Here is a 26718-nt window from a genome sequence, read left to right on the forward strand (position 1 = left end):
TCATTTGTGGGGGGATTACACTGTTTAGGCACATCAGGGGCATTCCAAACGCGACATGGTGTCCGATCTCAATTCCAGCCAAAAAAGTCAAATGGCGCTGCTTCCCTTCCGAGCTCTACCATGCGCCCATATAGTGGTTTACCCCCACATATGGGGTATCAGCGTACTCAGGACAAGTTGCACAATAACTTTTAGGGTCCTGTTACCCTTGGGAAGGTAAGAATTGAGGGTGAAAAGATCATTTTTGTGGAAAAAATATGATTTTATAATTGTATGGCTGTACGTTATAAACTTCTGTGAAGCCCTTGGGGGTTCAAAGTTCTCACCAAACATCTAGATAAGTTCCTTGGGGGGACTAGTTTCCAAAATTGTGTCATTTGTGGGGGGTTTCCACTGTTTGGTACATCAGGGGCTTTCCAAACGCGACATGGTGTCCGATCTCAATTCCAGCCAAAAAGTCAAATGGCGCTGCTTCCCTTCCGAGCTCTGCTATGCGCCCAAATAGTCATTTACACCCACATATGGGGTATCAGCGTACTCAGGACAAATTGCACAGTAACTTTTAGGGTCCTGTTACCCTTGGGAAAATAAAAATTGGGGTGAAAAGATCATTTTTGTGGAAAAAATATGATTTTTTAATTGTACCGCTGTACGTTATAAACTTCTGTGAAGCCCTTGTGAGTTCAAAGTTCTCACCACATATCTAGATAAGTTCCTTGGGGGGGTCTAGTTTCCAAAATGGGCTCAGTTGTGGGGAGTTTCCACTGTTTAGGTACATCAGGGGCTCTCCAAACGTGACATGGCGTCCGATCAGAATTCCAGCCAATTTTGCATTGAAAAATTCAAGCGGCGCTCCTTCCCTTCTGAACTCTGCCATGCGCCGAAACAGTGGTTCCCCCCCACATATCAGGTATCAGCGTACTCAGGACAAATTGCACAATAACTTTTGCAGTCCAATTTCTCCTGTTACCCTTGGTAAAATAAAAAAATTTGAACCTGAAATTTTTTTTTGTGAAAAAAAATTAAATGTTCATTTTTTTTTAAATATTCAAAAAATTCCCATGAAGCACCTGAAGGGTTAATAAACTTCTTGAATGTGGTTTTGAGCACCTTAAGGGGTGCAGTTTTTAGAATGGTGTCACTTTTGGGTATTTTCTATCATATAGACCCCTCAAAGTGGCTTCAAATGTGATGTGGTCCGTAAAAATAAAATGGTGTAGTAAAAATGAGAAATCGCTGGTCAATTTTTAACCCTTATAACTATCTAACAAAAAAAAGTTTTGGTTCCAAAATTGTGCTGATGTAAACATGTGGGAAATGTTATTTATTAAGTTTTTTGTGTGCCGTATCTCTGTGATTTAAGGGCATAAAAATTCATATTTGGAAAATTGCGAAATTTTCTAAATTTTCGCCAAATTTCAATTTTTTTCACAATTAAACGCAAGTTATATGAATGAAATTTTACCACTAACATGAAGAACAATATGTCACGAGAAAACAATGTCAGAATCACCGGGATCCAAGGAAGCGTTTCAGAGTTATTACCTCATAAAGAGACAGTGGTCAGAATTGTAAAAATTGGCCCGGTCATGAACGTGCAAACCACCCTTGGGGCTTAAGGGGTTAAACAACAGTAAACCAGAGTTGCCCTCATTTATGGTGGACCATTGGAGCTACTTTGAATCCTGAGCAGAAAATTAGAGAAAATAATATTGCTCCCCATTTCAGGAGAGATTGTGCAGTAATCTGAATTCCTTAGGATCAAAAACAATGTAATTTATGACGAGGAGTGAATCCATGACACCAGGGCTGGAGCCAACACATCTCCTGCAGGCGGGAATAAATGTATATTACAGCCATCGGCCACGCACAGCTTAGATAGAGAGGCGAGTTGTGAAACTCACCAGGATTCGAGTACCGTGAGTACCGCATTACTCATCGAGTGCCAAATCCTAACGAGTATACTCGCTCATCCCTAGTGACCATGAGACATTCAGCAGCACAGAAGGGAGAGAAGGGAGATTCATCCGATAAGATCTCAGGGATCTAGGAAGCCAACAGCATCATTACCCTCCGCTTACTCTTACAGACCCATCATACTTTTCTTCATGTGATTTTCTATCTTGTCAGCACATTCTACGTACGCTGTCATTTGGTTTTATAGTTTAGAAGGCTCTGCCTGTTACCTGTCTAATTACTGTCTCTTTGTCTTGAGAATAAACTTTAGGATTTCTATGCAGCCGCAACTCCAGTCCCGATTAGCGGCAGCAGCGACGGGTGTTGATGCGAGAGACTCGTGCAAGTTTCTTGCATCACACACAGTAGTGTGATCCCGGCCTAACTTTGCGTCCAGTGTTACTCTTTAAGCGCGCACTCGGCCTATATTGGGTCAGGTACAAGCAATCATATAGATCTCGCTTTAAAGGGATCACCCTCACACTAATCCCAGGGGGTAGGTGAATCCTCCAGATTGTAAGTTCTATAGAAAAGGGCTTTCAAGCCCAAAGAAATTTGAACAGTTTTGGGTGGAGGAGAATGTTGTGGTCTAGACGCAAAATGGTGATCATGGTAATACGGCCGGACTACACCACCGATAAAGCAGCCACAGCCGGTGACTGAGAGGAATCTGTGACTTCTCTGCATTCAGTGGTTACTACTCACCTGGGTAGTCATATGTGGGAATCTCCTCTTTACACCGCTCATCACCCCTCACATATGTCTCTGTAGTATTAATATGGGTCAGATCTTCACCCTGAAACAAATATTGTAAAAGTCACAGACAGATGGAGAAGTCCCATCTATGATCAGCTCTAATCCTGCCATCTCCACCGTTCTCATTACACAAGTATAAAACATATAATACTGGTGGATAAAACAAGACTGAGCACAAGACCTTCACAGCCGTCTACACATCATAGAGGAGATCTCCTGACACCTTCTCTCCATCTACCTGGTGATCCTGAGGAGCACTGGGATCTTCTTGGTTACAGTCCTGTGGAAGAAGAGGACGGGGACATCTCTCTGGTGTTGTCCTCTTACTGGATAGATCTGGAGGAAACACATACAGGGACTGAATTCATTCTCTACATACAGATAATTATAGGCCGTGTGTATTTAGTCCTGTCTATTACCTGGTGATGTGAGGGGCTGGGGAACCTCCATTATGACGTTCTTGTACAGATCTCTGTGTCCTTCTAAATACTCCCACTCCTCCATGGAGAAATAGACAGTGACATCCTGACACCTTATAGGAACCTGACACATACAATGATACCGTCATCCCCCGATCCCTTCATAGTGTTAATGTATAATGTCCCAGCATTCCCAGCAGTGTCACCTCTCCAGTCAGCAGCTCAATCATCTTGTAGATGAGTTCTAGGATCTTCTGGTCATTGATGTCCTCATGGATCAGGGGGTGAGGTGGAGGCCCCGTGATTGGGCTCAGGGGTCTTCCCCATCCCTCAGACACAGGGTCCTGACAGCGATCACTAGAGGTCTTCTTCACCACTGTGTAATCCTGGTTATGGAGAGACACATTAATAAATCTCACTACAGACATTTCCAGAGTCCTCACCTCTCCAGTTCTGTCCATCTGTTATTCCCATAGATAAGAATGATGTAATGTGACGTCATCAGAATCTCTCACCTCTCCAGTGAGACGGAAGAGGATCTCTAGGGTGAGGTGTAACATCCTCTCCGCCATCTTGTCTCTGTCCATATCCATCCTTGATGGGTAAATCAGGAAAATTCTCTTGTGTAGAAGATCTTCACTGAGAGGATCCGATATTGTAGAGACCTGAATGAGAAGAAGATGATCCGATGTAACATCATAAGAATCCTGTGTAATAATACAATTACTGGAGATAATAAGGGAAACATATGAGGAGATTTATTATCTTACAGGGTTTAGTTTTCTCCCCTGACATCTACTAATAAAACCTATATATTTAGGCCACAGACAACAAGCAGTTTCCTCCTCGGAGTCGGCAGCTGAACACGTTCCTCATAGACTCATCTTCCATAACGCTAATTCTCGTCTCATTACCGACACTGGAATCGGCATTAGCAATACTGCAGGAGATATTCATTACACGCGACATGAGAAATAACTCCTTCATGATGAGGACGACATCTTCATCTTCTACTGCGGCTCTAGAGACAGATTTGGCCAGAGTCGGTCACTGCCTCCATCCCCACCGGCCGTCTATATGAAGGTTTCCCGTCTTCCCCGCACTGGAATCTTCTCTCCCGTTAGATCTCAGCTCTGAGTCACACACAGAAGTTTGAGGCTTTTCTGGAAGAACAGGACAGGAGAGATCTGAGGCCGATGTCTCCATGTACAGGGTTTCCCCTCGGGATAAGAGGCTTTTCTATCCCTTTCCCCCAATTAGAGGGGACACCTGTGGATATCGGGGTCTTTACCGGCTGCAGTCCTGGGGGGATTTACTCAGTAACGTGGACATTGGACAAACGTCACCATCAATTCCCATCAGAGTGAAGGAACATCGCTCCTCTATTCAGCTCTATGGATCCAGGATGAAATCCACTGCGGCCCCTGCAAGAAAAGAGCGAAGTCTGGTGAGACCCCCGAGGCCGGAGATTTCTACAGCTGCTCTGTGCGCACAGGACCTGTGATGGGAGGGGAGGAGTCAGGGGTCACATGATCAGGGGCCTCAGTGTGTGCAGGACTCTGCTGTGCTGGTTGTCATGGTGCTGGATGAGGGGAAGTTTCTGTGTGGGGTCAGGAGGGGTTTACAGGGTGGATGTAGCAGAGCCGTGTGTGTACAAGGTGTACGGTGCGGAGCCGTGTGTGTACGAGGTGTACGGAGCGGAGCCATGTGTGTACCAGGTGTTCGGAGCGGAGCCGTGTGTGTACGAGGTGTACGGAGCGGAGCCGTGTGTCTACGAGGTGTACGGAGTGGAGCTGCGTGTGTACGAGGTGTACAGAGCAGAGCTGTGTGTGTACGAGGTGTACGGAGCGGAGCCGCATGTGTACGAGGTGTACGGAGTGGAGCTGCGTGTGTACGAGGTGTACGGAGCGGAGCTGTGTGTGTATGAGGTGTACGGAGCGGAGCCGCATGTGTACGAGGTGTATGGAGCGGAGCCGTGTGTGTACGAGGTGTACGGAGCGGAGCCGTGTGTGTACAAGGTGTATGGAGCAGGGTCGTGTGTGTACGAGGTGCACGGAGCGGAGCCGTGTGTGTACGAGGTGTACGGAGCGGAGCCGTGTGTGTACGAGGTGTACGGAGCGGAGCCGTGTGTGTACGAGGTGTACGGAGCGGATCCGTGTGTGTACGAGGTGTACGGAGCGGAACCGTGTGTGTAGGAGGTGTACGGAGCGAAGCCGTGTGTGTACGAGGTGTACGGAGCGAAGCCGTGTATGTAGGAGGTGTACGGAGCGGAGCCGTGTGTGTACGAGGTGTACGGAGCGGAGCCGTGTGTGTAGGAGGTGTACGGAGCGGAGCCGTGTGTGTACGAGGTGTACGGAGCGGAGCTGTGTGTGTACGAGGTGTAAGGAGCGGAGCCGTGTGTGTAGGAGGTGTACGGAGCGGAGCCGTGTTTGTCTGGACCCCTCTGTGTACTCTGTATACCCCCATCTTCAGTCACAGACCCCTCTGTGTACGCTGTATACCCCCAGCTTCGGTCTCAGACCCCACAGTGTACGCTGTATACACCCGTATACCCCCAGCTACGGTCACAGACCCTTCAGTGTGCCATGTATACTCCCGTATACCCCCATCTTCGGGCACAGACCCCTGTGTATGCTGTATACACCCATATACCCCCAGCTTCGGTTGCAGATGCCTCTGTACGCTGTATACACCTGTATTCCCTCAGCTTCAGTCGCAGACCCCTCAGTGTGCTCCTTATACACCTGTATACCACCAGCTTCGGTCGCAGACGCCTCTGTGTACACTGTATACACCCGTATACCCCCAGCTTCAGTCGCAGACCCCTGTGCACACTGTATACACCCATATACTCCCAGCTTCAGTCGCAGACCCCTGTGTATAATGTATACACCTGTATACCCCAAGCTTCAGTCACAGGCCCCGCGTCTCTCACACTATATACACCTGTATACCCCCAGCTTCAGTCTCAGAACCCTGTGTGTATGCTGTATACACCTGTATACCCCCAGCTTTGGTCGCAGACCCCTCTGTGTACGCTGTGTACACCCGTATATCCCCAGCTTCGGTCACAGACCCCTCTGTGTATGCTGTGTACACCCGTATACCCCCAGCTTCGGTCACAGACCCCTGTGTTCACTGTATACACCTGTTTATCCCCAGTTTTGGTCGCAGACCCCTGTGTACACTGTATACACCCATATACCCCCAGCTTCTGTCGTAGACCCCTGTGTGTACTGTATACACCTGTATACCCCCAGCTTCAGTCTCAGAACCCTGTGTGTATGCTGTATACACCCGTATACCCCCAGCTTCGGTTACAGACCCTTCTGTGTATGCTGTACACACCCGTATACCCCCAGCTTCAGTCACAGCCCCCTGTGTTCACTGTATATACCTGTATATCCCCAGTTTTAGTCGCAGACCCCTGTGTACACTGTATACACCTGTATACCCCCAGCTTCGGTAACAGACCCCTCTGTGTATGCTGTATACACCCGTATACCCCCAGCTTCGGTCACAGACCCCTCTGTGTATGCTGTATACACCCGTATACCCCCAGCTTCGGTCACAGACCCTGCATCTCTCACACTGTATACACCCGTATACCCCCAGCTTCGGTCACAGACCCTTGTGTACGCTGTATACACACATATACCCCCAGCTTCGGTCACAGACCCCGCATCTCTCACACTGTAGAACTGACGCCGGACACACACGGTAAAACTGCGGTCGTCGGTCTCTCATCTCTCGCACTTATACTGATTACATAAGATGGAGTCAGACGAACCCTCCTACAAAACGTGAGAACAAAGTCATTACTACAGGACTGTGTGAGAAAGGGATTTATTCTACAAGAAACGCTGGGGCCACAAATGAGAATAACATAATGTCGCTCATCTTCTCTTTCACCATAGATATTGGCAGTGAGGGTGACTTCCACTTTGCCGCAATGTGGATTTTAGTGTTACAAAGGTCAAGATAGCTATGATTATATCTCCAAGCGAGCATATATGAGTATGTAGCAGTATATAAGAGTACATGAGTATATATAGCAGTATATAGCCTATAGCAGGCAAGTGAGATCTATGGATACACATATGAAATATATATATTTCCATAACACAATTGTCCATACATAAGTAGTTTACTAGCTTCTGAAAGCTTTCTGGAAGCCGGGAAGGCCTGGTTCCCAGTCAAAGGGTAAAAGGTTCCAGATCAACCGGTCCACCATACATCTGTGCTATCAGACGCTTCACCTTCTCCCAAAGCCCAGAAACCACCGTACAAGACCACCAAATATGTCTCATGTCACCAGATATTCCACAGCCCCCAAAACAGTCTCCTGAGATTTTAGGAAAAATGCTGTGAATTTTTTCCAGTACATAATAGACTCTGTACAATAGTTTTAAGGAGGTCTCCACAAGGGAAGTCTGGTGACTACCTTCTGATAGGGTGTCATAGCTACGATACCATTCATCAATTGACTGTTCAAACCCCAGATCCTCCTCCCACTGTAACATATACTGCAATTTTTTATCATTTTGTGGAGAATTTATAGCATAGTAGATCAATGAGATCGTTCCCCTGCCCAAAGGGTCATTTAGACATTTATTTTCAAAACTCATTGCCCTGAGAGTAGTACCGCTCGGGAGGATCTGCTTTGCAAAGTGGAAGATCTGGTTCAGTCGCATTACCTCCCTAACTGGAGGTTCAAATATTTGAACAAATTCCTGTCTGTCAAGTAAGATATTAAATGGGGAACACAAATGTTTAAGTATATGAATACCTTTCAGCTTCCACCAAGAAAAAATTTGTGGCTCAAGGCCTGGCGGGAACATGGGGTTTTGTAATATAGCTGTCAGGGGAGAAGGGCTTGATTGTAAGTTATATTTAAACCGGACTTTCCTCCAAAGAAGCAACGAGTGGACTGTAAAAGGAGCCACATTCATTAACCCCCGTGGAAGTCGGTCTGTGGTCCACATTAGGCCTGATAAAGAGAATGGTTGGAGAGAAATGATTCCAGAATAACCCATCTCGGACTATTGGGATATGAACACGCACTTATTAATGGAGCAATCTGTGCCGACTTGTAATAAAGTGTAAAATTAGGGTGGGATAAACCCCCTTCTTTTCTGTGACGGAACATAAGTTTTTGCATAATTCTGGGTTGTTTTTCTAGCCAAAGAAACTTAGACATCATAGAGTGTAAATGAGTGAACGTTCTGGCTGGTACCATAATTGGGAGGGACCTAAATAGATATAAGAAGCGAGGCAGTGACACCATTTTTAATGCCTGTGTTCTGCCGGGCCAGGATAACTTTGAGGAAGCCCATCTATCCAGGTCCCTCTGGAAGTTATGGATCAGTGGAGTGTAATTCCACCTAAACAGAGGTGACCTGTTGGCTGTTAAGTTGATACCCAGATATGTTAGATAATGTTCTTTGTCTATAAACCCAAAATGGGAGGCTATATTAGTTTGCTCTTAGGAAAATTTACAAATAATGCTTCAGATTTATCAATGTTAATTTTTAACCCTGAGATCTTCTCAAATTGTTGAAGGAGGGAAAACAAGTGAGGGAGTGTAGTGTGGGGACTTATTAATGTTAGCAGGAGATCATCCGTAAAGAGGCTGACTTTATATTGGTCTCCCATATTCTCAGGGCCCAGGAAATTCTGATCTCTCCTTATTGCTTCCACAATGGGTTCCATTGTAACTGCAAAAAGAGCCGGAGATAGAGGACAGCCCTGCCTGGTACCCTCTGAATATTAATTGGAGGGGGGTGTGGTGACGGGAGTTTTACATAAGCGATAGGGCTATCATATAACAATTGGAGGCACTTTATAAGTTTAGGGGAGAATCCGACTTCCGGTAGAACTGTAAAGAGATATGTCCAGGACGCCGAATCGAAAGCCCTCTCCATATCTAATGCAAGCAGGAGAAGTCGCTTTCGCTGTAGGTTAGTTGTATGAATAATATATAACCCTCTCCTAATATTATCTGGGGCCTGTCGCGCTGGTATAAAACCAACCTGATCCCGATGGATGAGGTGAGGGAGGATTTTATTGATCCTGTTAGTCACAATGGATGTAAAGATTTTGAAGTCAATGTATAAGAGGGATATAGGTCTATAATTTGTGGTGAGATGATCTTTCTTAGGATTAGGGATTACGGTTACATGCGCCACGTAGAGCTCAGGGGGCAGCTGTGAGCCATTTAGTAGTGAATTACAGAGGCTTTTATATGTGGTGTCAGCACATCGCTGCATTTTCTATAATATATTGCTGTAAGACCATCCGGCCCCGGGGCCTTTCCTCTTTTTAGTTTTTTGATTGGTGAAACTATTTCCTCCTCAGAGATGTGTAAATGGAGTTGTTGTGCCGCGGACTCAGTCAGGTTAGGTAGATGTAGTGTGTGAAGGAATGACTCCAGTAGTGAGGGGGGGTGATTGTGGGGGGAATACAAACTCTGGGAGTGTTCATTATAAGTGCTATACATGACATCGGGGTGGGCTGAGGTCTGACCCTTAGGGTCTTTTATAGAGGAGATTATATGCAGTGACTCTCTCATTCTGAGCTTACGAGCGGCATCTTATTAGGCTTATTGGCATGGTGATAAAACGCGGCTTTACTCCAAGTTAGCGCCTCTCCGTTCTGGTGGTGAGAATGGCGTCTAATTGTCATTTCATATCTTGTATTTGTGTAGATAAGTATAGGGGTGAAGAGCGCTGATTGGCCAATTCTAACTCCTGCAGTTTCTCCTCCAGTCTGGGCTGTAATTCAGACCTTTCTTCTTCCTGTCGGCCGATAACTTATCACAGAACCGGGAATAGATTTTCTGTGCGCGAGTCACATTGCTCCAAGTGAGGCCTCCTCCGCTGTGTGAGTTTAGGGGAAATTTGTTATATCTTCTCTTATAGCGGTTACATTAGAGATTTGGGCATTTTAGCTCCTGGTGTGGAGTCGATAGCACAATCATATGCCGCCATATAGTAGACGGCCGGTAACTGGGGAGAATTCCCTCCTGTGTGGGGTCTATTTCCCTCCAGAGAAATCACACGTTACATTCCACACACAACACTGTGTAGAGAAGGCGGCGCGGGGTAATTGTGCCAGTAGTGAGGGGCGAATAATGGCGGGAATGTCACTGACTGAGGAGAAGACTCCATGGAGGTCTGCACTCCGGAGATCATGTGACCCCTGACTCCTCCCCTCCTGTGACCTCATCACAGGTCCTGTGCACAGAGCAGCCATATATGTGGAGTGCGGCTCTGCAGGTTAGTGATGGGCAGTCCGGCTCTTCTGGCTCCTTTCCCCACTTTTCTCCCTCCTGTCCCTTCACTATAAAGCCTGAGCCTCATTATACAGCTGTACAGGGGTCTAGTGAAGGCTTTTTAGCCCTTTCCTCAGACTGTAGCTCCTGGGAACAGGCCCTCACTCCTGTCCCTTCACTATAAAGCCTGGGCCTCATTATACAGCTGTACAGGGGTCTAGTGAAGGCTTTTTAGCCCTTTCCTCAGACTGTAGCTCCTGGGAACAGGCTCTCACTCCTGTCCCTTTACTATAAAGCCTGAGCCTCATTATACAGCTGTACAGGGGGCTAGTGAAGGCTTTTTAGCCCTTTCCTCAGTCTGTAGCTCCTGGGCACAGGCCCTCACTCCTGTCTCTTCACTATAAAGCCTGGGCCTCATTATACAGCTGTACAGGGGGCTAGTGAAGGCTTTTTAGCCCTTTCCTCAGTCTGTAGCTCCTGGGATCAGGCCCTCACTCCTGTCCCTTCACTATAAAGCCTGGGCCTCATTATACAGCTGTACAGGGGTCTAGTGAAGGCTTTTTAGCCCTTTCCTCAGACTGTAACCTGGGAACAGGCCCTCACTCCTGTCCCTTCACTATAAAGCCTGGGCCTCATTATACAGCTGTACAGGGGTCTAGTGAAGGCTTTTTAGCCCTTTCCTTAGACTATAGCTCCTGGGAACAGGCCCTCACTCCTGTCCCTTCACTATAAAGCCTGGGCCTCATTATACAGCTGTACAGGGGTCTAGTGAAGGCTTTTTAGCCCTTTCCTCAGACTGTAGCTCCTGGGAACAGGCCCTCACTCCTGTCCCTTCACTATAAAGCCTGGGCCTCATTAAACAGCTGTACAGGGGTCTAGTGAAGGCTTTTTAGCCCTTTCCTCAGACTGTAGCCCCTGGGAAAAGGCCCTCACTCCTGTCCCTTCACTATAAAGCCTGGGCCTCATTATACAGCTGTACAGGGGTCTAGTGAAGGCTTTTTAGCCCTTTCCTCAGACTGTAGCCCCTGGGAAAAGGCCCTCACTCCTGTCCCTTCACTATAAAGCCTGGGCCTCATTATACAGCTGTACAGGGGTCTAGTGAAGGCTTTTTAGCCCTTTCCTCAGACTATAGCTCCTGGGAACAGGCCCTCACTCCTGTCCCTTCACTATAAAGCCTGGGCCTCATTAAACAGCTGTACAGGGGTCTAGTGAAGGCTTTTTAGCCCTTTCCTCAGACTGTAGCCCCTGGGAAAAGGCCCTCACTCCTGTCCCTTCACTATAAAGCCTGGGCCTCATTATACAGCTGTACAGGGGTCTAGTGAAGGCTTTTTAGCCCTTTCCTCAGACTGTAGCCCCTGGGAAAAGGCCCTCACTCCTGTCCCTTCACTATAAAGCCTGGGCCTCATTATACAGCTGTACATGGGTCTAGTGAAGGCTTTTTAGCTCTTTCCTCAGACTGTAGCTCTTGGGAACAGGCCCTCACTCCTGTCCCTTCACTATAAAGCCTGAGCCTCATTATACAGCTGTACAGGGGTCTAGTGAAGGCTTTTTAGCCCTTTCCTCAGTCCGTATCTCCTGGGAACAGTTCCTCCCTCCTGTCCCTTCACTATAAAGCCTGGGCCTCATTATACAGCTGTACAGGGGTCTAGTGAAGACTTTTTAGCACCCCACTGGGAATTTATCTACAGGTAAAGGCACAATTGTGTCTCCATGGGGGTTTTGCTCACAGCCCAACATCGTGTGGCCCTCCAAAGAAATGCCACCCCTCACCATTACTGACCCACTGCCAAACCGGTTATGCTGAAGGATGTTGCAGGCAGCAGAATGCTCTCCACGGCGTCTCCAGACTCTGTCACGTCTGTCACATGTGCTCAGTGTGAACCTGCTTCCATCTGTGGAGAGCACAGGGCGCCAGTGGCGAATTTGCCAATCCCGGTGTTCTGTGGCAAATGCCAAGCGTCCTGTACGGTGTTGGGTTGTGAGTACAACCCCCATCTGTGGACGTCGGGCCCTCAGACCATCCTCATGGAGTCGGTTTCTAACCGTTTGTGCAGACACATGCACATTTGTGGCCTACTGAAGATCATTTTGCAGGTCTCTGGCAGTGCTCCTCCTGTTCCTCCTTGCATAAAGGTGGAGGTAGCGGTCCTGCTGCTGGGTTGATGCCTTCATACGACCCCCTCCACATCTCCTGGTGTACTGGCCTGTTTCCTGGTAGCGCCTCCAGCCTCTGGACACTACGCTGACAGACACAGCAAACCTTCTTGCCACAGCTCACATTGATGTGCCATCCTGGATGAACTGCACTACCTGAGCCACTTGTGTGCGTTTTAGAGTCCGTCTCATGCTACCACGAGTGTGAAAGCACAGCCAACATTCAAAAGTGACCAAAACATCAGCCAGAAGCATTGATACTGAGATGTGGTCTGTGGTCCCCACCTGCAGAACCACTCCTTTATTGAGGGTGTCTTGATAATTGCTAATAATTTCCATCTGTTGTCTATTCCATTTGCACAGCAGCATGTGAAATTGATGGTCAATCAGTGTTGCTTCCTAAGTGGACAGTTTGATTTCACAGAAGTTTGATTTACTTGGAGTTGTATTCTGTTGTTTAAGTGTTCCCTTTATTTTTTTGAACAGTGTATATAGATAGATAGATTTTTTTTTCTTTACGTTGGAGGGTCCAATTCCAGCTATTGCTGTGGGATCTGTGATTTCTATCTACTCCACTGTGTACAGGATAATAGAGTATAATAAAGTAGTTATTGATGTGACGTAACTAACATTGTGCAGTGACTCTGCTTTCCATATAGTGATGGATATTTCTTGTTGATGAAACTGTGATTTTTTTTTCCACTTTAAACCTTTTTTAAACCCCTCTGATCAGTGCGATCATACAACATACAAGCCTCTGATGGCTCCGGTGATGCCCTGTACTACTGTAGTGCCGTGTATCATCACTGCCTGTCAGTGTAATACTAACGGCCCCAGACACATGAGATCAGAGTTGTCTGATCGGTCATTTGGCAGACGGCGATCTCTCCCGACTCCCCCATACACACAAATATTCCAGCTTTCCTGTGGTCTGTATGAGAGAGTCGCCTCCAGACTCCTCTAGAGGAGGATTATCTACAGGAAGAACAAACGGATTATCCTCTGAAATTCAGGATGCCAGATCCTTCTCTGCCCTGTCATCATCTGTCGGGAGGCCCCCAAATACATTATATCTCGGCCAAACCCCCCGAAATCAGTGCTTTCATGGAACTTTAGTCTAATGTGTACGGGGGGTTATAAGGTAACTTATTGGACGCTGCCTCTGGCCCGGCCTAATAGACCTTCATACATTGCAGCCCAGACCCCATTATTAGGCATGTAAGGCCTGTTTCACACTTCAGTTTTTTTGTGTCAGTTAAAATCCGCCAAAATGGCGGAAAGCGGATCCGTTGCTAACTGATGTGAACGGATGCCACCGGACCGTTTTTTTTGACGGATCCGATGAATGAAGAATTTTAAAGGAACTGCAGCCCGGGGGGGGGGGGGGAGGGGGGAGAGAGAGAAAGAGAGAGAGATTTTTTTTTTTCCAGGCGCCAGAACAGACTTTAGGGTTAAATTTCAGGGTGAGTGAAGTTTTTCGGGCATGCGCAATGTGAAGTGCGGATCCTGCCGCCCGAAAAAACGTTACATGCTCCGTTCGGGCATGTCGGCGGACGGCAAAGTTTTGGCGGATCCGCAAAAAAGCGGATCCAACGGTTGGCCGTCCGTCAAGAGCCGCTGGTAATGCAACTCAATGGGAAAAAAAACTGATCCGCCAAACAAAATAGCGGATCCGTTTTTTTTGCAAAACGGCGGATCTTGACTGATGGACAAAAACTGAAGTGTGAAACAGGCCTAAGTATCGGAGTAACTAGGCCACCCCATAATATCGAGTACTTGGAGGCAGGGGGGCATTCAGCCAAACTCTGTCACACCTTCTTAGATGTCATGTTTGCTTTTCAGGGTTTTTGTTGCAGCCTCATCTGTGCCCTCCCTGCGGTGTACATCTATGTTCTGGGGCACACAAAGATTCATTTCTTTTTAATAAATGTTTAACATGTTAAAAATTCTAAAATGTGTCTTCTGCTTTTTACATATTTTTTTCTTCTTACAAGAATTGTTGGAGCCAATTTTCTTTAGAAACATTTTAATATCGGCTTTTTCTGGAGTTTTCTTGTAATATAGGAAAGCCTAAGGCCAGAAATAATCCCCATAAATCACTGTACATGGAGACTTTGGGATCAGATCATTTCTGTCCGTTGTGTTTGTGGAAACTAAAAATCTTTTCTAAAAGCCTCAAACTTCTGTGTGTGACTCAGAGCTGAGATCTAACGTGAGAGAAGATTCCAGTGTGGGGAAGACGGGAAACCTTCATATAGACGGCCGGTGGGGATGGAGGCAGTGACCGACTCTGGCCAAATCTGTCTCTAGAGCCGCAGTAGAAGATGAAGATGTCGTCCTCATCATGAAGGAGTTATTTCTCATGTCACGTGTAATGAATATCTCCTGCAGTATTGCTAATGCCGATTCCAGTGTCGGTAATGAGACGAGAATTAGCGTTATGGAAGATGAGTCTATGAGGAACGTGTTCAGCTGCCGACTCCGAGGAGGAAACTGCTTGTTGTCTGTGGCCTAAATATATAGGTTTTATTAGTAGATGTCAGGGGAGAAAACTAAACCCTGTAAGATAATAAATCTCCTCATATGTTTCCCTTATTGTCTCCAGTAATTGTATTATTACACAGGATTCTTATGATGTTACATCGGATCATCTTCTTCTCATTAAGGTCTCTACAATATCGGATCCTCTCAGTGAAGATCTTCTACAGAAGAGAATTTTCCTGATTTACCCATCAAGGATGGATATGGACAGAGACAAGATGGTGGAGAGGATATTACACCTCACCCTAGAGATCCTCTTCCGTCTCACTGGAGAGGTGAGAGTTTCTGATGACGTCACATTACATCACTCTTATCTATGGGAATAACAGATGGACAGAACTGGAGAGGTGAGGACTCTGGAAATGTCTGTAGTGAGATTTATTAATGTGTCTCTCCATAACCAGGATTACACAGTGGTGAAGAAGACCTCTAGTGATCGCTGTCAGGACCCTGTGTCTGAGGGATGTGGAAGACCCCTGAGCCCAATCACGGGGCCCCCACCTCACCCCCTGATCCATGAGGACATCAATGACCAGAAGATCCTAGAACTCACCTACAAGATGATTGAGCTGCTGACTGGAGAGGTGACACTGCTGGGAATGCTGGGACATTATACAGTAACACTATGAAGGGATCGGGGGGATGACGGTATCATTGTATGTGTCAGGTTCCTATAAGGTGTCAGGATGTCGCTGTCTATTTCTCCATGGAGGAGTGGGGGTATTTAGAAGGACACAGAGATCTGTACAAGAACGTCATAATGGAGGTTCCCCAGCCCCTCACATCTCCAGGTAATAGACAGGACTAAATACACACGGCCTATAATTAGCTGTATGCAGAGAATGAATTCAGTCCCTGTATGTGTTTCCTCCAGATCTATCCAGTAAGAGGACAACGCCAGAGAGATGTCCCCGTCCTCTTCTTCCACAGGACTGTAACCAAGAAGATCCCAGTGCTCCTCAGGATCACCAGGTAGATGGAGAGAAGGTGTCAGGAGATCTCCCCTATGATGTGTAGACGGCTGTGAAGGTCTTGTGCTCAGTCTTGTTTTATCCACCAGTATTATATGTTTTATACTTGTGTAATGAGAGCGGTGGAGATGGCAGGATTAGAGCTGATCATAGATGGGACTTCTCCATCTGTCTGTGACTTTTACAATATTTGTTTCAGGGTGAAGATCTGACCCATATTAATACTACAGAGACATATGTGAGGGGTGATGAGCGGTGTAAAGAGGAGATTCCCACATATGACTACCCAGGTGAGTAGTAACCACTGAATGCAGAGAGGTCACAGATTCCTCTCAGTCACCGGCTGTGGCTGCTTTATCGGTGGTGTAGTCCGGCCGTATTACCATGATCACCATTTTGCCTCTAGACCACAACATTCTCCTCCACCCAAAACTGTTCAAATGACTTTGGGCAGTGAAAGCCCTTTTCTAGAGAACATACGAGCTGAATTAGGAGACGCTGACCGTTACCTGCCCAGATCTGTAACTATAAAGCCAAATGACAGCGTACATAGAATGTGCTGACAAGATAGAAAATCGCTTGAAGAAAAGTATGATGGGTCTGTAAGAGTAAGCGGAGGGTAATGATGCTGTTGGCTTTATAGATCCCTGAGATCTTATCGGATGAATCTCCCTTCTCTCCCTTCTGTGCTGCTGAATGTCTCATGGTCCCTACAAGACCAGGTCCAGTCTTTCTGGTCAAACTTTGCTTTTATGAGCAGCAACAGTAAATGTGCAGTGAGGCCGAGTGTGAACTATAAGTGTGTACAATAACAGAGTTTCCCTTTATCCTGACTTTTCAATTTGTGTTAAAACTACCTTATTTTTTGGACTATAAGACGCCTTTTTTCCTTCAAAAATATGGAGGAAAATGGGGGGGTGCGTCTTATAGTCCGGATGTACCAGCTCTGGCTGTGGTGGGGAGGTGGGAGAACGGCATCGGCGGAGCAGCGAGTCACATGAGGCTGGAGCCGGTGACTGCGGCTAACTCCTCTTCTCGCTGCTAAAGAGAAATTAATATTCACTGTATTCCACGCCCATGGGTTTGGAGGGCAATGAATATTCATTTCTCTTTAATAATAGTATCTTGATATGATTAGCCTCCAACCCCGGTCCTGGCATGCATGGCCCCATCCTTATAATTGACCCCCATCCCCATCCCTATCCTGGTATGCATGGCCGCATCAGAAAACATTAAAAAGCAAACCATTACACTTACCTACCCCGCGCTCCCTTTCAGTGTCCAGCTCCGGTGCCAGCAACTGCTATATGCTTGTAAGCAGCACATGGCAGGGACGTCATGTGCTGCTCACAAGCAGAGCCCAGCTGCCAGGACTGTGTACGCAAAGGGCAGTGAGTATTCATTGCTCTTCAGTAGCGCGCAGTGTCAGCCACCAGCTTCCTGCTTCCGGTCACGTGTGCCGCTACTTAAGAGAAATGAATATTCATGAATACTCACTGTTATCAGCGCTGGTTACAAGCAAATAGCAGTTGCTGGCACCGGAGCAGGACGCTGCAAGGGAGCGCCGGTTAGGTAAGTGTAATGATTTGTTTTTGTTTTTTTAATGATGGGGCCATGTCTACCAGGATAGGAATGGGGGTGGGGGCCACTTATAAGGATGGGGCCCTGCATACCAGGACGAGATGGGACCATGCATACCATGATAGGGATGGGACCCTGCATACCAGGACAGGAATGGTGGTGGGGGCCACTTATAAGGATGGGGCCCTGCATAACCGGTTGAGATGTGGCCATGCATACCAGGGCGAGATGTGGCCATGCATACCAGGGCAAGATGGGGCCATGCATACCAGGATGAGATGGGACTATGCATTCCAGGATAGGGATGGGATCATTCATACCAGGATAGGAATGGGGTGGGGGCCACTTATAAGGATGGGGCCCTGCATACCAGGACGGGATGGGACCCTGCATACCAGGATAGGGATGGGGCCCTGCATACCAGGATAGGAATGGTGGTGGGGGCCACTTACAAGAATGGGGCCCTGCATACCAGGACGAGATGGTGCCCTGCATACCAGGATGAGATGGATCCCTGCATACCAGGATAGGGATGGGACCATGAATACTAGGTCGAGATGGGGGCCCTGCATACCAGGATAGGGATGAGGCGGCATGCATACTAGGATGAAATGGGGGGGCCCTGCGTACCAGGATAGGGATGAGGCGGCATGCATACCAGGGTAGGGATGAGGGATCCAAGCATACCAGGATAGGGATGAGGTGGCCATGCATGCCAGGATAGGGATGAGGGGGCCATGTGTATCAGGATGAGGCTGAGGGGACCATATATACCAGGATAGGGGATATTAAGTACAGAATTGACCAAATTTTTGCTTCAATTTTTTTTCCTAATTTCTTCCTCTAAAACCTAGATGCATTTTATGGTCCAAAAAATACGGTAATTTCAAGGAGGATTGTGATAAACTACAGGAAAAACATAATGATAATATTAAAAAAATTGTTATTGAATTATAATAAATAAAAACTGAATGCAGCTGAATCAAACTGGAGCACGTTTGGAAAATATCTGAAAAATGTATTACAGTAAATAAAGCCACAATATTCACAATAGAATAGATACAGGAAAGATGTATATCTTTGTACCGTGTTAGCCAGTAGATAGAAAAATATTCAGGATTGAGAGTCCTCAGTAGCATACCTCAGCCCCAGAGCATAGCCCCAGAGCATACCTTTTAATGGCTAACTGAAAAGGTAGAATAGAAAAATCCTAATACACACTGTCAGTATAAAAGCACATTATATAAACTGCCCCTATCATTGTTAATATAGTGAATCAAATATCAAAAAATTTATATATTTATGAAATCACAAAAACGGAAAGTGCTGCATTGTGCAAATGTGAAGAGTGTTATAACCAAAGTGCTTTAGTGCCAAAGGTGCTATACAGAAACCAGTGCCACAATCGCTGTGTGATAAAGTGCTAATAGTGCAAACACATCATGGGGGCATATAACTACAATGGACCTGTAATAAGTATCAGGTCCATGGGACCCTGGCAGCACACTGTGTATCTCGGTGATACAAACCCATGCACTTTATCCTTCTTTACTTTTGCACTGCAGCACTTTGTACCTGATACAATAATAGTGTTGATATTATTGTTGATAATGCCTATTGTTATGAATGGGTCACCGAGGAGGAGAGCAGGTCCAGGCTAAGCCACAGAAAACCAGAGAGGGTGGTCACTAAGCAGATTGCAGACCCCTGATCCTATCCCCACAACTAGCAGTAGCCGTGGAGCGTAGCTACGATGATCCTAGATGCCTCGGCATAGCCGGAGAGCTAAATAAGCCTAAAGCAAGAAAGGGGAAATCTAAACTGCCCCAGAGCAGACCCCAAAGGAATAGATAGCCACCAAACATATATTGTTGGTGAGACAAGATGAAAACACAAACGCAGGTAGGAAAAATAGACTGAGCAAACGATTGGACCCACACTAACTAGACAGGACAGGAAAGGAAAGACACTGTCTGCAATCATGCAAAAAACCCTGCAAAACGTCTGATGCAAAAAATACTGAAGTCACACAACTTCACCCCCCACTATATCAGCACTCTGGTATATTCTGAAAGCAGAGCAAAAAGAGACCAATCTAATGGGATAAAACAAACTGGCACAAGCAGTAACATATGGGCGGTGATTCAGCACAGCCCCAGCCGGAGCTGGCTGACCCGCACCAAGAAGAGATAGACAAAACCAGATCAAATGCAAACAGAATAGCAAATAAGCCACTTAGCTGAAAATGCAGGGACAGAGCTGGAGAAATCAGACCTCAGGAGGAACAGGAAGCAAATCACCAGCAGGGATAGAGGGAGTCGGCTGTCTTAAATCCCAATCTGAAACCCCAGATCTTCAATCGTCATCATCATTATCAGGTGGCAAGCCTCTGTCAATCAGATCAAGTCAGCTCCAGAGGGAGCCCAGAAAGAGAACTCGCAACCCCTCTGTTGATCTGACCAGCTCCACTACCTTCAGTAATATCCAGAGGGAGGCCAGAAAGCGAATTCACAACAGTACCCCCCCTTGAGGAGGGGTCACCGAACACTCATCTACGCCACCAGGCCCATCAGGATGGGCCCGGTGAAAAGCACGAACCAATCTTTCGGCATGAATGTCAGAAGCAGAGACCCAAGAATTATCCTCCTGGCCATAGCCCTTCCATTTGACCAAGTACTGGAGTCTCCGTCTAGCCAAACGAGAATCCAATATTTTCTCTACCTCATACTCCAAATTGCCTTTAACCAATACAGGGTCAGGAGGCGCCGCCATAGGAACTACTGGCTCCACAAACCTCTTCAACAAAGATTTATGAAACACGTTATGGATCTTAAACGTAACTGGAAGAGCCAATTGGAAAGAAACGGGATTAAGGATCTCCAAAATCTTATAAGGTCCAATGAATCTTGGCTTGAATTTTGGAGGCGCAACCATCATGGGAATATTCTTTGAAGACAAACAAGCCAGATCACCCATATTAAACCGGGGACCAATGGTCCTATGCCGGTTGGAAAACCGTTGGGCTCTTTCCTGAGAGTGGGACAACTTATCCACCACTTGGTCCCAAATCTGCTGCATTCTCTCTACCACAGTGTCCACACTTGGGCAGGCCGAAGATTCCACTTGCCCTGAAGAAAATCGAGGATAAAACCCAAAGTTACAGAAAAAGGGCGACATCAAAATGGCAGAACCAGCTCTATTGTTTAGCGCGAATTTGGCCAAGGGCAAAAATGAGACCTAGTCATCCTGATCAGCAGATATGAAACATCTCAAATAGGACTCCAAAGTCTGGTTTGTTCTCTCAGTCTGCCCATTGGTCTTAGGATGAAATGCAGAGGAGAAAGATAACTGAATTCCCAGTTTGGAACAAAAAGCTCTCCAAAATCTGGAAACAAACTGGATTCCTCTGTCTGACACAATGTTCTCAGGAATCCCGTGCAACCGAACCACCTGTTGTAAAAACAAGGGCACCAACTCAGAAGAAGATGGCAACTTTGGGAGTGGTACAAGATGGACCATCTTAGAAAATCTATCACAAATCACCCAGATAACAGTCATTCTCTGAGAGACAGGAAGATCAGAAATAAAATCCATTGAAATATGGGTCCATGGCCTCCTGGGCACCGGCAAGGACATCAACAACCCACTAGAACGAGAACAGGGCTTGGACCGAGAACAAGTCCCAAAGGACTGCACAAAATTCCTGACATCATGAGATAAGGCAGGCCTCCAAAAAGACCGACTCACCAAATCTCTGGTACCAAAAATACCTGGATGACCAGCCAACGCGGAGCAATGAATTTCAGACATTACTCTTTTCCTCCACTGGTCAGGGACATACAATTTTCCCTTAGGCAACGTTCAGGTTTGTCCTCCTGAAATTCCTCCAGGGCACATCTCAAATCAGGTGAAATAGCGGAAAGAATTACACCCTCATTTAGAATGGTAGTAGGTTCGGTCACATCAAGAGAATCTGCAAAGAAACTCCTGGAAAGGGCGTCCGCCTTAACATTCTTAGTGCCCGGAAGAAAAGAGACCACAAAATTAAAACGCGTGAAAAACAAGGCCCACCTAGCCTGTCTAGGATTCAAGCGTTTGGCTGATTCAAGATAAATCAAATTCTTGTGGTCGGTGAAGACCACAACTTGATGTCTAGCTCCCTCCAACCAATGTCTCCACTCTTCAAATGCCCATTTCATGGCCAACAATTTCCGATTCCCCACATCATAGTTGCGTTCAGATGGGGAGAATTTTTGAGAAAAGAAGGCACCTTAGAAGTCACCAGATCTTTTTGGGACAAAACGGCTCCTGCACCAATCTCAGAAGCATCTACCTCCACCTGAAATGGGAGTGAGACATCAGGTTGCTGTAGAACCGGAGCAGAAGTGAATCTCCGCTTAAGCTCCTGAAATGCCGAGTGCCTCTGGAGACCAATTCACCACATCAGCGCCCTTTTTGGTCAAATCAGTCAGTGGTTTAACAATACCAGAAAAATTACTTATAAATTTACGGTAGAAATTAGCAAAACCCAAAAACTTCTGGAGAGCCTTCAAAGAAGTGGGCTGAACCCAATCATAAATGGCCTGTATCTTGGCCGGATCCATTTCAATAGCAGACAGGGACAAAATGAATCCCAAAAATGAAATCCTCTGTACACCAAAAAGACACTTCGATCCCTTAACATACAGAGAATTTTCCCTCAAAATCCGGAACACAGTCCGGATATGTTCCACACTGTCTTACGGATTTTGAGAATCCCAATCACTGGAAAAGATCAAAATATCATCAAGATAAATGATCAAAAACTTATCCACAAAGTCCCGGAAAATATCGTTCATAAAAGATTGAAAGACAGAAGGGGCATTAGTGAGCCCAAAAGGCATCACCAGGTACTCAAAATGTCCCTCTGGAGTATTAAACGCCATCTTTCATTCATCCCCGTGCTTGATGTGAATAAGATTATACGCCCCCCTGAGGTCAAGCTTGGTAAACCAACAGACACTTTTAACTCTGGAAAATAAATCAGGAATCAGGGGTAACGGGTACTGATTTGATACCAGAATGTACCGTACATCTAGGGTACTGATATTTAACAGTGATTTTGTTAAGGGAACGATAGTCAATACATGGCCTTAATGAACCATCTTTCTTGGCCACAAAAAAAAAACCCAGCACCTAAAGGTGAAGAGGATGGTCTAATATGACCCTTCTCCAACTACTCCTTGATATAAGATCGCATAGCATCATGTTCTGGTACCGATAAATTGAAAAGCCGACCCTTGGGAAATTTACACCTGGGCATTAACTCAATTGCACAGTCATAACTCCTATGAGGAGGCAAAGACGCAGACTTACTCTCACTAAATACATCAGAAAAATCTGCCAAATAGTCAGGAATATCATGAGACTGGAGAGAGGTGGAGAAAACAGGAGTGTCCCTAAGAACACATTGACAACTCCAACTCACCACAGACACAGATTTCCAATCTAAAACAGGATTATGAGTTTGCAACCAAGGAAAACCCAGAACAATAGTATCATGCAAATTGTGCAGCACCAAAAATTTACAATTTTCTTGGTGGTCCGGGGCGACCCGCAATATCACCTGGGTCCAAAACTGGGGTTTATTCCCCGCCAAAGGAGTAGCATCAATACCCCTCAAAGGGATAGGAGTCCGCAGGGGTATCATGGGAAAACCACAACGTTTAGCAAAGTCCAAATCCATCAGATTCGAAGCTGCTCCTGAATCTACAAAAGCCTTAGCAGAAAATGTAGACAAGGAGCAGATCAGGGTAGTCGCCAAAAGAAACTTAGGCTGTACATTTCCCACCGCAAATGCGTGAGCAAAACGCTTTTCTCGTTTAGGGTGGACAGAAATAGTATGAGAGGCGTCTCCACAGAAAAAACACAGCTGATGATGATGACTGGCTGAGTGGAGTTAATGACTGGATATAAGGCTGCCGACGCCCTTCTGGCCTGCGGGTGATTTCTCTGTGGACTTCTAGGAAAACAGTCTGATTCCTGCTCATCTAAAGCTAAGATTTCTGCTTTGCCTTTTTGCATTAGTGTTTTGTTTTCCTTGCTTTTCTGGATTCTGCCATTCCCTGCTGGGGTGAGCTGAATCTCCTTTTGCCTGTTGCTCTGTCTTCAGAATAGTCCTGAGTACTGACATAGCCTTTTTTGAAGCCTAGCATCTTCAGGGCCTTTTTTACTGTCAGTTTGTTGGCTCTTATTTTCATAGGTTTTTTCACGGATTGCAGACAGCAGCCTTCCTGTCCTTTCCTATCTAAGCTAGCTTGGGCCCCATCTTTGCTCAGTCTATCTTTCTGTCTGTGTTTTGTTCTTTCTTCTTGCTTCACCGTCATTATATGTGGGGGGCTGCCTTTTGCTTTGGGGCCTGCTCTGGGGCAGTTTAGATTTCCCTTTCTGTCTTTAGGCTATGTAGTCCTCCGGCTGTGATCGAGGGGCCTAGGGCATCGTAGGAGCCCCCCACGGCTACTGCTAGTTGTGTTGATAGGTTCAGGGGTCTGCAATCCGATAGCTGCCAACTTCTCTGGTTTTCTGGACTTAGCTAGCATTTCTATTTTTGCCTCCTACGGTGACTCAATCATAACACCCAAGGCTTGAAAAAGCGCGTCCACATTAGCCAGAATAAGATCTCCGGTTTCAAAGAAAAGGCCCAATCCTGGGGATCACCACGCAGCAGGGAAATGACAATTTTAACCTGCTGCACCGAGCTCCCCGATGAGTTAGGTTTCAAAGCAAAAAATAGTTTACAATTATTCTTAAAATTCAAAAATTTAGACATCAGGAGTAGGGATTTTTGGTTCAACAGCAGATGAATGAGCGAGATAGGCAGAAATTACTCGCACTTCAGCAGCGAGCTGCTCAACGCGATCAGACAATTGCTTAGTCTCCATTTAGAGAAAAAAAAATCTCCTCCTGCAGCCCCAGAAAAAAGAGGAAAAAATATATTAAAAAAAATCCTGACACTTTTTTTTTTTTTTTAAATTCCTTCCTTCTTTGGAGTACACTAGAGTCTACAGTTGGGCTGGTGATTCTGTTATGAATGGGTCACCGAGGAGGAGAGCAGGTCCAGGCTAAGCCACAGAAAACCAGAGAGGTTGGTACCTAAGCGGATTGCAGACCCCTGATCCTATCCACACAACTAGCAGTAGCCGTGGAGCGTACCAACAATGATCCTAGACGCCTCGGCACAGCTGTAGAGCTAACTAAGCCTAAAGCAAGAAAGGGGAAATCTAAACTGCCCCAGAGCAGACCCCAAAGGAATAGATAGCCCCCAAACATATATTGTCGGTGAGAGAAGATGAAAACACAAACACAGGCAGGAAAATAGACTGAGCAAATGAGGGGACCCACACTGACCAGACAGGACACGATAGGAAAGGCACTGTCTGCAATCACGCAAAAAAACCCTGCAAAAAGTCCAACACGTCTGATGCAAAAAACACTGAAGTCACACTACTTCGCCCCCCACTATATCAGCACTCTGGTCTCTTTTTGCTCTGCTTTCAGAATATACCAATCTAACGGGATAAAACAAACTGGCACAAGCAGTAACATATGGGCGGTGATTCAGCACAGCCCCAGCCGGAGCTGGCTGACCCGCACCAAGAAGAGATAGACAAAACCAGATCAAATGCAAACAGAATAGCAAATAAACCACTTAGCTGAAAATGTAGGGACAGAGCTTGAGAAATCAGACCTCAGGATGAACAGGAAGCAAATCACCAGCAGGGATAGAGGAGTCGGTTGTCTTAAATCACAATCTGAAACCCCAGATCTCCAATCGTCATCATCAATATCAGGTGGCAAGCCTCTGTCAATCAGATCAGCTCCATTACCTCCAGTAACCACCAGAGGGAGCCCAGAAAGAGAACTCGCAGCCCCTCTGTCGATCTGCCTAGCTCCACTACCTTCAGTAATAACCAGAGGGAGACCAGAAAGCGAATTCACAACAGCCTATAATATTGTGGCTATTTTGAGGCTTAGAAAAAAAATTTACAAATGACACTGGCGGCGCCTATCCAGTAGCATCTATCTCTTACTTATAGATGGTACTGTGCAGGCCCCTCCATCACCGGTGACATTTTTCTGGATGTAATTTTTTTATGTAAAAGAGGGGGCAGGTCACTGAAGGATCAGTGTCATAAGCCAATACAGATGAATATGTACGCAGAGCACAACATAAGTCCCCGCACACAGCCACTCCCACAACCACTCCCACAACCCCACCCCGAAGCATGAGAATCTCATTAATTGAAAGCTACAAATACAGATTAAACAATTACTATCCCGCAGCTGTCCAGAAAAGGCACACCTATTAGAAGTGCCAATTCCAACGCTTTGCCATGCTCTTCCCACTTGCCCTGTGTTTTGTTTTATTTCTAATAAAAGACTTTATTCTGGCTGTGTTTTTATTTACCATATAACTATAGGATTAGTAATGGATAGGTGTCTTATAGATGTCTCTCTATTACTAAGCCATGGGCTTGATGTCACCTGACAATACAAGGGTGACATCAACCCCACAAATATGAACCCCAATTGACATCACTACAGGGCAAGTGGGAAGAACCGGGCAAAACGCCAGAATTGGCGCATCTAATAGATGTGCCTTTTCTGGGCAGCTGCGGGCTGCTATTTTTAGGCAAGGGGTCAATATCCATGGACCCTTACAAGCCTGAGAATACCAGCCCCCAGTTGTCAGCTTTAGCAAGGCTGGATGTCAAAAATGGGGGGGACCCCACGCGGCTTTTTAATTATTTATTTAAATAATTAAAAAAAACTGTTTTGGGACCCCTCTATTTTTGATAACCAGCCTTGCTGAAGCTGTCAGCTGAGGGTTGCAGCCCCCAGTTGTGAGTTTTGCCAGACTGGTTATAGAAAATACAAGGGAACCCATGCCGTTTTTTTCATTCATTTATTTAGTTATAGTGCAGGCGATGGGTGAGGAATACTCCCATCATCCGCTCCTGCTGTCACTGTTTTTAGCAGCAGGTGTAGGTTGATGGGAGTAATAGTCCCAAAAGCCCCCACCTGCTGT

The sequence above is a fragment of the Dendrobates tinctorius genome, unplaced genomic scaffold (genome assembly GCF_039654945.1).
Source record: "Dendrobates tinctorius isolate UK_male_01 unplaced genomic scaffold, ASM3965494v1 ptg000395l, whole genome shotgun sequence".
In the NCBI taxonomy this organism is placed as follows: Eukaryota; Metazoa; Chordata; class Amphibia; order Anura; family Dendrobatidae; genus Dendrobates; species Dendrobates tinctorius.